This window comes from Leucopleurus acutus, assembly GCF_964270905.1.
Source record: "Leucopleurus acutus genome assembly, chromosome: 11".
NCBI classification, from domain to species: domain Eukaryota; kingdom Metazoa; phylum Chordata; class Mammalia; order Artiodactyla; family Delphinidae; genus Leucopleurus; species Leucopleurus acutus.
In genome coordinates, this window is record NC_139152.1 from 95,382,985 (window position 1) to 95,395,995 (window position 13,011).

At 36.7% G+C, this 13,011-nt stretch overlaps 1 protein-coding gene across 3 annotated transcripts in view; it reads left to right on the forward strand.

Annotated features, from left to right (window-relative positions):
• Positions 1–13,011, forward strand: part of TNRC6B (trinucleotide repeat containing adaptor 6B) — a 250,895-nt gene that overhangs the window by 17,921 nt on the left and 219,963 nt on the right. For 2 of the 3 annotated variants that reach the window (XM_082849695.1, XM_082849697.1), the window contains exon 1: positions 10,505–10,598. The exons of the other annotated variant lie outside the window; for it this stretch is intronic. The gene's annotated coding sequence lies outside the window, so the exon portion shown is untranslated. Of the gene's footprint in view, positions 1–10,504; positions 10,599–13,011 lie in introns of those variants that run through there. 3 annotated transcript variants of the gene reach the window in all.

Below are 13,011 nucleotides of genomic sequence, written 5' to 3' on the forward strand. Positions count from 1 at the left end.
ATCAGAGAAGGAAAAGAAATAAAAGGAATCCAAATCAGAAAAGAAGAAGTAAAGCTGTCACTGTTTGCAGATGACATGATACTATACATCGAGAATCCTAAAGATGCTACCAGAAAACTACTAGAGCTAATCAATGAGTTTGGTAAAGTAGCACGATACAAAATTAATGCACAGAAATCTCTTGCATTCCTATATACTAATGATGAAAAATCTGAAAGAGAAATTAAGGAAACACTCCCATTTACCATTGCAACAAAAAGAATAAAATACCTAGGAATAAACCTATCTAAGGAGACAAAAATTGTATACAGAAAACTATAAGACACTGATGAAAGAAATTAAAGACGATACAGACAGATGGAGAGATATACTATGTTCTTGGATTGGAAGAATCAACATTGTGAAAATGACTATACTACCCAAAGCAATCTGCAGATTCAATGCAATCCCCATCAAGCTACCAATGGCATTTTTCACAGAGCTAGAACAAAAAGTTTCACAATTTGTATGGAAACACAAAAGACCCCAAATAGCCAAAGCAATCTTGAGAAAGAAAAACGGAGCTGGAGAAATCAGGCTCCCTGACTTCAGACTATACTACGAAGCTACAGTAATCAAAACAGTATGGTACTGGCACAAAAACAGAAATATAGATAAATGGAACAGGATAGAAAGCCCAGAGATAAACCCACGCACATATGGTCACCTTATTTTTGATAAAGGAGGCAAGAATATACAATGGAGAAAAGACAGCCTCTTCAATAAGTGGTGCTAGGAAAACTGGACAGCTACATGTAAAAGAATGAAATTAGAACAATTCCTAACCCCAAACATAAAAATAAACTCAAAATGTATTAAAGACCTAAATGTAAGGCCAGACACTATAAAATTCTTAGAGGAAAACATACATACATACATCACACCAAGATCCTTTTTGACCCACCTCCTAGAGAAATGGAAATAAAAACAAAAATAAACAAAGGGGACCTAATGAAACTTAAAAGCTTTTGCCCAGCAAAGGAAACCTTAAACAAGACAAAAAGACAACCCTCAGAATGGGAGAAAATATTTGCAAATGAAGCAACTGACAAAGGATTAATCTCCAAAATTTACAAGCAGCTCATGCAGCTCAATATCAAAAAAAACAAGCAACCCAGTCCAAAAATGGGCAGAAGACCTAAACAGACATTTCTCCAAAGAAGATATACAGGTAGCCAACAAACACATGAAAGAATACTCAACATCACTAATCATTAGAGAAATGCAAATCAAAACTACAGTGAGGTATCACCTCACATGGTCAGAATGGCCATCCTCAAAAAATCTACAAACAATAAATGCTGGAAAGGGTGTGGAGAAAAGGGAACCCTCTTGCACTGTTGGTGGGGATGTAATTTGATACAGCCACTATGGAGAACAGTATGGAGGTTCCTTAAAAAACTAAAAATAGAATTACCATATGATCCAGCAATCCCACTACTGGGCATATACCCAGAGAAAACCATAATTCAAAAAGACACATGCGGGCTTCCCTGGTGGTACAGTGGTTAAGAATCTGCCTGCCAATGCAGGGGCACAGGTTTGATCCCTGGTCCAGGAAGATCCCACATGCCATGGGGTAGCTAAGCCCGTGCGCCACAACTACTGAGCCTGAGCTCTAGAGCCTGCAAGCCACAACTACTGAGCCCATGTGCCACAACTACTGAAGCCTGCGTGCCTAGAGCCCATGCTCCGCAACAAGAGAAGTCACAACAGTGAGAAGCTCTCGCACTGCAACGAGGAGTAGCTCCTGCTCACAGCAACTAGAGAAAGCCCGCACACGGCAACAAAGACCCAATATAGCCAAAAATAAATTAATTAATTAAAAAAAAAAGACACATGGGCTTCCCTGGTGGCACAGTGGTTGAGAGTCCGCCTGCCAATGCAGGGGACACGGGTTCGTGCCCCGGTCCGGGAAGATCCCACATGCCGCGGAGCGGCTAGGCCCGTGAGCCGTGGCCGCTGAGCCTGCGCGTCCGGATCCTGTGCTCCGCAACGGGAGAGGCCACAACAGTGAGAGGCCTGCGTACCGCAAAAAAAAAAAAGAAAAAAAAAAAGACACATGCACCCGAATGTTCATTTCAGCACTATTTACAATAGCTAGGTCATGAAAGCAACCTAAGTGTCCATCGACAGATGAATGGATAAAGAAGATGTGGCACATATATACAATGGCATATTATTCAGCCATGAAAAGAAACAAAACTGAGTTATTTGTAGTGAGGTGGATGGACCTAGAGTCTGTCATACAGAGTGAAGTAAGTCAGAAAGAGAAAAACAAATACCGTATGCTAACACATATATATGGAATCTAAAAAAAAAAAAAAGGTTATGAAGAACTTAGGGCAGGACAGGAATAAAGACGCAGATGTAGAGAATGGACTTGAGGACACAGGGAGGGGGGAGGGTAAGTTGGGACGAAGTGAGAGAGTGGCATGGAGTTACATACACTACCACATATAAAATAGATAGCTAGTGGGAAGCAGCCACATAACGCAGGGAGCTCAGCTCGGTGCTTTGTGACCATCTAGAGGGGTGGGATAGGGAGGGTGGGAGGGAGACGCAAGAGGGAGGAGATATGGGGATATATGTATATGTATAGATGATTCACTTTGTTATACAGCAGAAACTAACACAGCATTGTAAAGCAACTATACTCCAATAAAGATGTTAAGAAAAAGGGTGGTGTGGGGGGGGTTTACTGCTTTCATGTCCACCAGTTGTGAAATGAGGTTCCTGTTTGGCTGCATTGTTCCTAGCATTTGCTAGTTCTGTATGTGAGGGAGAGTCGGGGAGGGAGGGAGGATTGGCGTACAGTTAAAAAAAAAAAAATTAACAAATTTTATTTCACCTAGATACCAGGGTTTAAAATATAGTACTGTACTTATGTTTATTAAAATGTTCATTCTACCCCTATTTTTCATGTGAAATCTTCTAAGTTACTCTTCATTGTAATTAATGATCCTTAGTAGTCTTATGTCTTAGTTCTTGCTTTACTCTGGCTTTATAATTTTCTTTCTATAATAGAGACCTTTGAGTTTTGCAAGCTTTGTTATTATTTGTCATTTAATCATATATTATAATAGAATTGACACATAACTAGGCTAAAATATATAATTTTCCTTACTTGTACATGTTCTGTTCCTTGACTTTTATTTTGTATTCGATTCCTTGGTAACTACTTGGATTCTGTGACTTCTTTTTGATTTTTATTCTTTTAATTATTTAAATCGGTGCTTGTTAACTTTTAAAATCTGTGTTCCTCTATGATACATTTATTTATTAATTAATTAATTTATTTATTTATTTTTGGCTGTGTTGGGTCTTCGTTTCTGTGCGAGGGCTTTCTCTAGTTGCGGCGAGCGGGGTCCACTCTTCATCGCGGTGCGCGGGCCTCTCGCTGTCGCGGCCTTCTGTTGTTGAGGAGCACAGGCTCCAGACGCGCAGGCTCAGTAGCTGTGGCGCATGGGCTTAGCTGCTCCGTGGCATGTGGGATCTTCCCAGACCAGGGCTCGAACCCGTGTCCCCTGCATTGGCAGGCAGATTCTCAACCACTGCGCCACCAGGGCAGCCCCCTCTTTGATACATTTTTAAAAAATCTTATGCTCTTTGTTTTTGGGGTTTTTTTAAACATAAAAAGAAAAATCAAAACATATTGACAGAGGTCTGCTTTTTTAACTTTACTATCTTTACCCCATTCTGATACCACACTCCTGTCAAAGGGTGATTTTAATGTTGCCTTCAGAGAGAGGTTGACTTAATGTTGAAGTGGTATAAAATATTCTAACTAATAATGCAGTTATAGCATTATAGACATTCAGAGTAGAATATTTTTATAGTGATAAGTTTTAATTAAAAATTAATTAGTTCAAATTAATTTATAGGAATATTTTTAGAAAGAGATATATATTTTGATAGAGATGGACAGGACCATTTTAATAAAAACCCATGTTTAGGTTCATAGTCCCTTACTGGAAACTCTAAGGGCCAGCTTGGAATTCAGAATTTTTTTTTTTTTTGGAAAGCTTATAAGATACATTTACTGTATACATGTAACGCCCCTGCAGAGTCAGGGGTAGCACTTCATAGTCAAATACATTAATATTTCAGTGGCCAAAGCTATGACTATTCTTACTTTAGTGGGTAGACTATAAATAGTCTCATGTCAGTTCAGGTCAGATTTTGCTGCCAGTTAAATTCAGATCAAGTTTTGCTACCAATGAATTATAGAAAATTTTTGATTCTCAGAAGTTTTTGTGGATTTTGGAATTGTGGCTAAGGGATTATGGACCTGTATTCACTTTCTTAGCTCTAATATTTGGTTACTTTTGTTACCTTCAGAAAATGAAACCTGCTTTCCTTTTTTTCTTCTACAGGATATGAGATTAAATCTGTTCTCTCCAGGCCAGTTAATAGAAATTAGGACACCTCTTCACAAAGCTTGATACCTTAGGCAGCTGTCACTGTCACATGACACTTCCTCCACTTCACTGGCTTTATGTTGAGAATCTCATCGTTCTCGTCTCCATTCTCCTTTCGGAGTGCTTTGTGGTAATAAATAGTAAGGAAAAGAGATTTAAAATGTGCAGTACTTCACGTAATACATATCCTGTCTCACGCACAGTAAGGTTTCAGAAGGAACAGCATGTTCTCTGAGGACCAACCTTTCCTACTATCAGCTAATGTGGTAGCTTAAAAAATAAATCTTTCTGAAAGGAATACATGCTTATAGTAAAACAAAAATCCAAATGGTACAGAAGGATAAATTAAAAGTAGACGCTTTCCCCTGCCCTACAGCACCCTTCACCCAATCAGCTTTTAACCATTTGTTTTGTACCTCTTCTAGGGGTTTGGATCCTTTTTAAATTTTTTTTTTTTTTTTTTAGTTCAGACTTTCCAGGGGACGGTTTGGGAAATTCTGATTAGGTATTATAACCCAACTTGGACTGATTTTGTGTTCATTGTATGCTAAACTGTGGTTTTCGGTTCTAGTTGGCCTGTGTAAATTTTATTTCTAGAGGTATTTGTTCAAACTGCATAGTTTTGAAATGTTAGACACATGTTTTAAATATTAATTGTTCCAAATTGCAAATGTCTGAGTATTATCCACACATAGGAGTAAAAATTCAATGACTTATTGATTTGCTTAGCAAAATATAATTTTTTTTTAAAAGTCAAAAAGCATGCATATATTTGACAGTGTGCACTTTCAAGGAACACTTACGTTTAAGAAGTAGGGTGTTGGCTCATTGGCCAAGTCAGTAGTTCTCAAGGTAAGCATATGGGCAGTGAGATGCAGACGGTCCTAGCAATTATTACCAAGAACATTACTGAAATTGTTTATGTTCTTAAATCCATGATAAATGTAAGAGCACAATACATCTAAACATGAATGTCCTTCTGGGGAAAGTGTCAATTTTTGTTTTATATGGAATCCAGATTGTTTTACTGTTTAGTTCAACAAGCATTTATTGAGTACTAACCATGTCAAAAATTGGCCTTATAGTAACGAGATAAAAATTGCTGGGACATTCCAGGGGACTGTCCAGAGATTGTTAGAAAAAAAAATTGAGAACTACTTTTCCCAAGTCATGATGAGGCTGTTAGATGTATACCCTTGTAAATGAGGACGTACCTAATAAGTACTGGCTGAAATTCAACTTAAGGTCATTCAGTTTGAAGTTGCTTGGTGCAGATCCCTAAGTGGTACTTCCCTCATCCTACCCATCCCACCCCTGCCGCCTCACATTCACATACACACAGAGTCTGGGTTTTTTCCAGTTTTTGTGCTTGGCACCATATATATGGGACAGGAGGAAAAAAAATAGTCATTGGTGTTCTAGGTTGCTTGTTTGCCAGTTTAGAGCCTCAGACTCCTTGTTTTTGCCAAGTACATATAGACTGCTGTTTTTGTTAAGGTCAAGGACTCCCTTAGTTTTTGTCCTCTTTTGCTGGAGCTTTGCTAGGATTCAACACTCTGCATTGAACAGGAGCTACTGTGATGTGACTGTGAATTGTGGGAGCCAGACTAGAGATTTCTAAGTACTTTTTGGCAAAGCTTTGGCTCATGGAGTGTAAGTTGCCTCTTTCCTTTTAGTGTGATTTTGGAGGGAATGGGAACTGGGGTCTGTGACATTTACAAGAGCCTCTAGTCATTAATTGAAGGAAAAAATGCTGGTTGATGAAGGGAAATGACTATAAAATGTAGCAGAAATAAAACTATTAAGTAGGACTAACATAAAATAATAAGCAAAAGTTTGCTATAAAGTCAGGCAAGGAAAATAGTCTCAAGTTGTAAAAAGCCAATTAGCAGATTAAAGAATAAAAAAAGTCAAATTTAAAAATAGAGCTGATTATTTTAAGCAGTTAAGTAGAGCTTAGAAGAGTAATAGAATTGCCCTCTCTGATAGGAAATAAGTCAAGCTAATAATTTAAGAGTAAATAAAGGATATAAATATGGAGAAACTTTAGAGTATATGAAACCAGTACATTTAAACATGGTAATGTAGTTGTTATTATGAATTTCAAAAAAGGTATAAAGATATATTAGGAGTATGCTTTGTAGCTAATGCAGATTCTAAATTTTATGTGCATAATTAAGCTATTTGGATTTTCTAGTTTTGTCTTGTTTTGGTAATTTATGTATTTCAAGGAATTGCCTGTTTCATCAGAATTGTTTAGGTATTGCCATAAAGCTGTTCATACATTCTTTTATTATTATTTTAATGCCTGTAGGATTTGTAGTAATGTCCCTTCCTTTCTTTCTGATATTAGTAATTTGTGTTTTCTTTCTTTTATTCTTTAGCTACAAGTTTAACAATTTTATTGATCTTTCCAAAGAAGTAGCTTTGAATATCATAGATTTTCTCTGTTGTTTTCCTGGGGTTTTTGTTGTTATTACTGTTGTGGTGGTTGATTTCCAGTCTTTATTATTTCATATTACCTGCTTTAGATTTAATTTGCTCTTCTTCTAGCTTCTTAGGGATGGAAACCGGTCATTGATTTGAAACCTTTCTTGTTTTCTAGTAGAAGCATTTAACACTATAAATTTCCCTCCTAGCACTACTTAGCTATATCCCATAACTATATCTCACACATTTTTATATATCATTTTCAAAATATTTTGTAATTTGCTTTGTGATACTTATTTGACCCATGTGTTACATATAAATTTGTTTCTTACTTTCAACGTATTTCTGGATTTTTTTGTTACTGATTTCTGATTAAAAATTATATCGTGGTCACAGAGCACATATTATATGATTTCAGTCCTTTGAGATTTGTTGAGACTTGTGATAGTCTTCTTTAGTGAATGTTCTATGTGTATCTGAAAAAAATACATGTTCTACTGTCCTTGGGTGTAGTATGCTATTAATGTCAGTTAAGTCAAGTTGGTTGATAGTGTTGTTCAATCTTAAATATCCTTACTGATTTTCTTTCTACTTTTTATATTGATTTCTGAGAGGAGTGTTGAAATATTCACCTGTAAGTATGGATTTGTCTATTTTCCCTTTCAGTTCTGTTCATTTTTACTTCATGTATTTTGAACCTCTTTAATTAGGTATATACACGTTTAGGATTGTTATGTCTTCTTGGTGAATTGGGCCCTTTATAATTTAAAATGTCTCTTTTATCTCTGGTAATATTTCTTGTCTTGAAGTCTATATTGTATAATATTAATATCTTCACTCCAGCTTTCTTATGACTAGTGTTTGCATGGTATATCTTTTTCCATCTTTTAATTTTTAACCTTTGTCCTTTTTTAAAAATGAGTTTCTTTTAGACAGCAGATAGGTCTTGTGTTTTGTTTTGTTTTGTTTTCAAATCCAATCTTACCATCTTTGCTTTTTAATTGAAGTGTTTAGCTCATTTACACTTATGTCATTTTCAAAATGGTTGGATTAAGTCTGTCATTTGCCCCTTTTCCTGGTTATTACTTTTTTACTATTTTATTTCTTTTGTTTACTGTTTTACTATTTTATTTCTTCTGTTGGATTCTTCTTATTGTTGTTGCTCTAGAGTTTAAAATATGCATCTTTAACTAGTACTAGCTGCCTTAAAATAACATGGCACTTCATTGATTGTGTAAAAACTTTATAAAGTACACTTTTATTTTCCTCTTACATCTTTAGGCTGTTGTTATCATACCTTTTACTCCTCCATATGTTATTAACCCCACAATTCATTGTTACCATTTTTGCTTTTAGTGAAATTTTAAATATCTGAAAAAAGAAAAGTCTTTTACATTTACCCACATATTTGCCAATTCCAGTGCCCTTCATTCTTTTGTTTAAATCTGAGGTCTCATTTGTATTAATTTTCTTTAGCCTGAAAGGTTTCAGCATTTCTTGTAGAAAAGATCTGATGGCAATGAATTCTGTCCTCTTTTGTTTGTTGAAAAATCTCTATTTCTCCTTCATTTTTGAAGGCTATTTTTGCTGACTGTCTAATTTTAGATGGCCAGTTTCTATCTTTCTGTACTTGAAGATGCTGTTCTGTTGTCATCTTGTATTATTTCTAATAGGAAGTCAGGTGTCATTCTTAGCTTTGTTCACCTGTGTGTAATTTGCCTTTTTTCTCTGACTGCTTTATAAGATTTTCTCTCACTGGTTTTCAGCAATTTGATGATGACACTGTGTCCTGGAATGCTTTTCTTGGGATTCTTAGATCTCTGGGCTTAGATATTTCAACAAATTAGGGAAAGTTTTAGCCATTATTTCTTATTTTTTCTTCCTCGCCCCACATACTTTTTCGGTCTGAAATTGCCCATAAGTTAGACTACATATTGTCCTACAGGTCACTGGGGCTTTGCTCATTTTTTTTTAGTTAATAAATCTTCTTTTCTGTTGTGTCTGTTGTGCTCTTCAGCTTAGCCAATGAATTTTTCTTTTCGTCTCTAGAAGTTATGTTTGATTTTTTTCATCTTTCATTTCTTATTTTGTTGATGCTTTTCTTTAAGTTCTTGAACACATTTATAGTAACTGTTTTAAAATCCTTACCTGCTAGTTCTATCATTTTGGTCATTTCTGAGTCTGTTTCTGTTAACTGATATTTTTTCTCCTAGTTATGGGTCACATTTTCCTGCCTCTTTGCATGTATAGTAATTTTGTTTTTTTTTTGGATGCTGTATGTTGTGAATGTTACATCACTTGGTATCTTGATTTTGTTGTCTTTCTTAAAAGAGGGTTAAGTTTTATTTTGGCAAGCAGTTAAATCACTTGTGGGTCAGATGATTCTTTCTGGGTTAGTTTTTAATCTCTTAGGGTGGATCTAGCACAGCGGTCCCCAGCCTTTTTTGGCACCGGGGACTGGTTTCGTGGAAGACGATTTTTCCACGGATGGGGGTGGGGAGGAGGGATGGTTCAGGCAGTGATGCAAGTGATGGGGAGCGATGGGGAGCGGCAGATGAAGCTTCCCTCGCTCTCTCACCCGCCGCTCACCTCCTGCTGTGTGGCCTGGTTACTAACATGCCATGGACCTGTACCGGTCTGTGGCCTGGGGGTTGGGGACCCCTGATCTAGAGTTGCCTTTATTCTAGGCTTCCGAGTTTAGCCCTCTACTAAGGGTCTCTGCTGCATGCTTGGAGTATTCATTGAAGTTTCTCCACTCTGGCTGATTGAAACCCATATGTCTCCCATCTGGGTATCAATTCTGGGTATTGTTCAGTTTTAAGCTCCCTAATTGTTGGGTTTTCTCTAATAGTTTGTCTTTGCCTGGCCTTACAGAATTTCACATTCAGCGGAAGACTCAAGGAGACCCAGTCATTTAGCCCACTGTGCTCTGCTTGCATTCTTTCTCCCATTGCCACAGTCTGGAAAGTGCCTCCAAGCAGAAAGCTAGAGCCTTCATAGGACTCACTTCTTCGGTTCCCTTCCATCAGATATCACAGTGCTAACTGTTGTTCAATGACAGAAACCATTGTTTCGTATATTTTGCCCAATTTTCTAGTTGTTTTTAATAGGAGGGCAGGTATGGTACTAATTGCTTAATTATGGCCTGAAGCAGAAGTTGAGAGATACCGTTTTTTATCTTCAATTTATAGATAAGGAACTCAGGGCCCAGACATATTTAAGGAATTCTTCCTGCTGCGCTCCTTTAACCAGATGGACAGTCTTTATGTTTGCCTCTCTAAAGCCATATAACTCACCAGCAGCCACGTTGAGCCCTGTCTGCTCTAGACCTGGGGTTTGGCCAACTTTTTCTGTAAAGGTCAAATAGTCAATATTTTAGGCTTTCTGGGTCACATAAGATCTATGTCACATATTCTCCTTTGTTTTCTTTTACAACCTTTTAAAAATGTAAAAGGTTAAAAAAAGAGCTAATGGGTCATGCAAAACCAGGCCATGACAGGATTTGACCCGTGGTTCAGTTTACTGTCCCCACTCTAGACAGTCCCTTAATACCTTGGACTTTCCTAGTTCCCCTTACCTGTGAAATCTCATATATTCTCTATCCCATTCCCTAGGGAATAACAACAAGATTTATTCAGCTTTTGGTTTGGGGCAAGCATATTCATCATTATTTCAATTTTCAAATGAAGAAACTATGACATAGAGAGGGTAAGTTCTGGGCACACAGGTAAGTAGCAGAATAGAGACTTACTTAGACTTAAATCTGTCTGATTTTAAACATTCCCCTCCCAACTCCCATCTATAACATTTGAAGCTATGTGCTGTACTGCCTCTAGGACTGACAGAATAGCTAATTTAGCTTTGAAAAAATGTATGCTATTAGTAGTTAATAATGGCATAAGGTTTTTCTCATTTATGAGAATTACAGAATCATGGCCCTTCATGGTTGGAAGAAACATTAACGATATCAAGACCAGACTCTTGCTGAACTTAGAATCCCTTCAACAGCATCCTTGTCAGTCATGCTACTTTCATTTAAATGCCTTATTGCCTCTGTGAGCAGCCATGAGTTTTTGTCTTGCCTTCTGGAATAACCCAGAACAAGCCTGTTCTCCACATGAAAGTTTCTTCATATGCCCTTCCTTTCAGCATTAACCAGATTTTTTTCAGTCTATCCGTGGTCTTACAAATACGATGTTCACACAATAGAAAGGAATGGGCTACTGATATGCACAGCAACATGGCAGAATCTCAAAAACATGCAGAGATGAAAGAAGCAAATAAGGTCCATACAATATGATTCCATTTATATGAAACTCTAAAAAAGATAAATCTTTAGTGACAGAAGGGAAATCATTGGCTCCTTTGGGCTAGATGTGGGGTGAGGGGGATTGACTGGGATGAAGCACAAGGAAATTTGGGGGATGATGGAAGTGTTCTGTGTCTATATCTTGATGGTGGTGGTGGCACATGGGTGTATAAACTCGTCAGATTTCATCAAAATGTATACTTAAGAGGGTACATTTCAGTGTGGACATATCTCAATAAAGTTGATTAAAAAAACAAGAGTTCTCAGAAATGAGCATGGTGCTCTAGCTGTTGTTTCACCAGTACCGAATGTGATAGAACTATTACTTCTCTCCATCTGGATACTTTGCATCCTATTAATAATTTACCCGTTCTAAGGAACTCCTTCATATTGTTGGCGTACATTAAGATCATACTTCACTAAAACCTTTCATATGTTTTATTATCAACTCAGATATAACTCTTCGTGCCTACTTTTATAATTGATTCTTAAAATGCATTCTCTGTACTCTCAGAGCACTCTGTTCATAAACAGCACTGTGATCATAGCATTTACCTCATTCTGTTGTGCTTTTTCTATTTCAGTGTCTGCCTCTCTGACTAGACAGTGAGCTCCCCCTGCAGAGCCATAGTCCCTTTTGTATCTCTGGATCCTAGTATAATAACTGGGTGTAACAGGCACTCAGTAAATGTTGTTTGTTTGAATACTAATGAATGAAGGAAAACACTCACTCTTCAGAACCCATCTCTCAGATATATCTCCTCCAACAAGTATTTTCTGATTTTCTGCTCCTCAAAGCTAGGTTAGATGTTTCTCCTGGCTGCATCACTAACCCTGTGCCTATCCATCACAATATATATTATTGTGTTTTTCATATTTCAAGGATATTCGCTGTACTGTTATTTATAGTAGTAGAAAATGGGAAATAACTTACCTGTCCAACAACAGGGAAATGGTTAATTATGATTCATTATCAGTGGAATCTATACTGTCATTAAAATAGTATTTTTAAAGACTTCTTAAAAACAAGGGAAAATGTTTCTGATAAAATGGTAAGAGAAGAGAAGATGCAAAAGGCTATATAGATTCTTAGGTTTAAGAAATGTAAAATTATGTGTGTACACACATGGAAAAAAAGACTAGTAGGTTATAGATGGTAGGAGTGTTTATCATTTCGTAAGGGAATTATCAGATATTTTATTCTTTCTTTTTCTTCATCTTTTTTTTTTAACTTTTCAGAAAATATGTTACTATAACCAGGATAAAAAGCTATTAAGAATATAATTTAGAGGAGAGGGAGACATGACAGCTAAGTGTAATGAGGGACAGAAAAAGGACATTAGTGCAGAAACTGGGGAAATCAGATTAAAGTCTGTAGTTAATGTATTGTAGCAATGTGAATTTCCTAGTTGTGTATCATGGTTATATAAAGTGTTAACATTAGGGAAAGCTGTGTGAAAGTGATATGAGAACTCTACACTACCTTTGCAACTCTTCTGCAAGTCTAAAATTATATCAAAAAGTAAAAAAATACAATCGAGTGTTAATAGGATTATAAACTCCTTGAGGACAGAGAATGGGTCTTGTTCACCATGGCATACCTTGGGCTGTATCAAGCATAAGTAGATGCTTATTAAATATTGGGTTGGCCAAGAAGTTTGTTCAGTTTTTTCCATAAGATGGCTCTAGTAGTGCTTAGCTGTCTTTTAACTTCAGTCGAAACAATTTTGTTAGATTGTATTGTGACAGCTGTCATATCAGGGTACATTAAAAAAAAATCAAAATTGGTGAATTTTTGTGTAGCCATTTTAA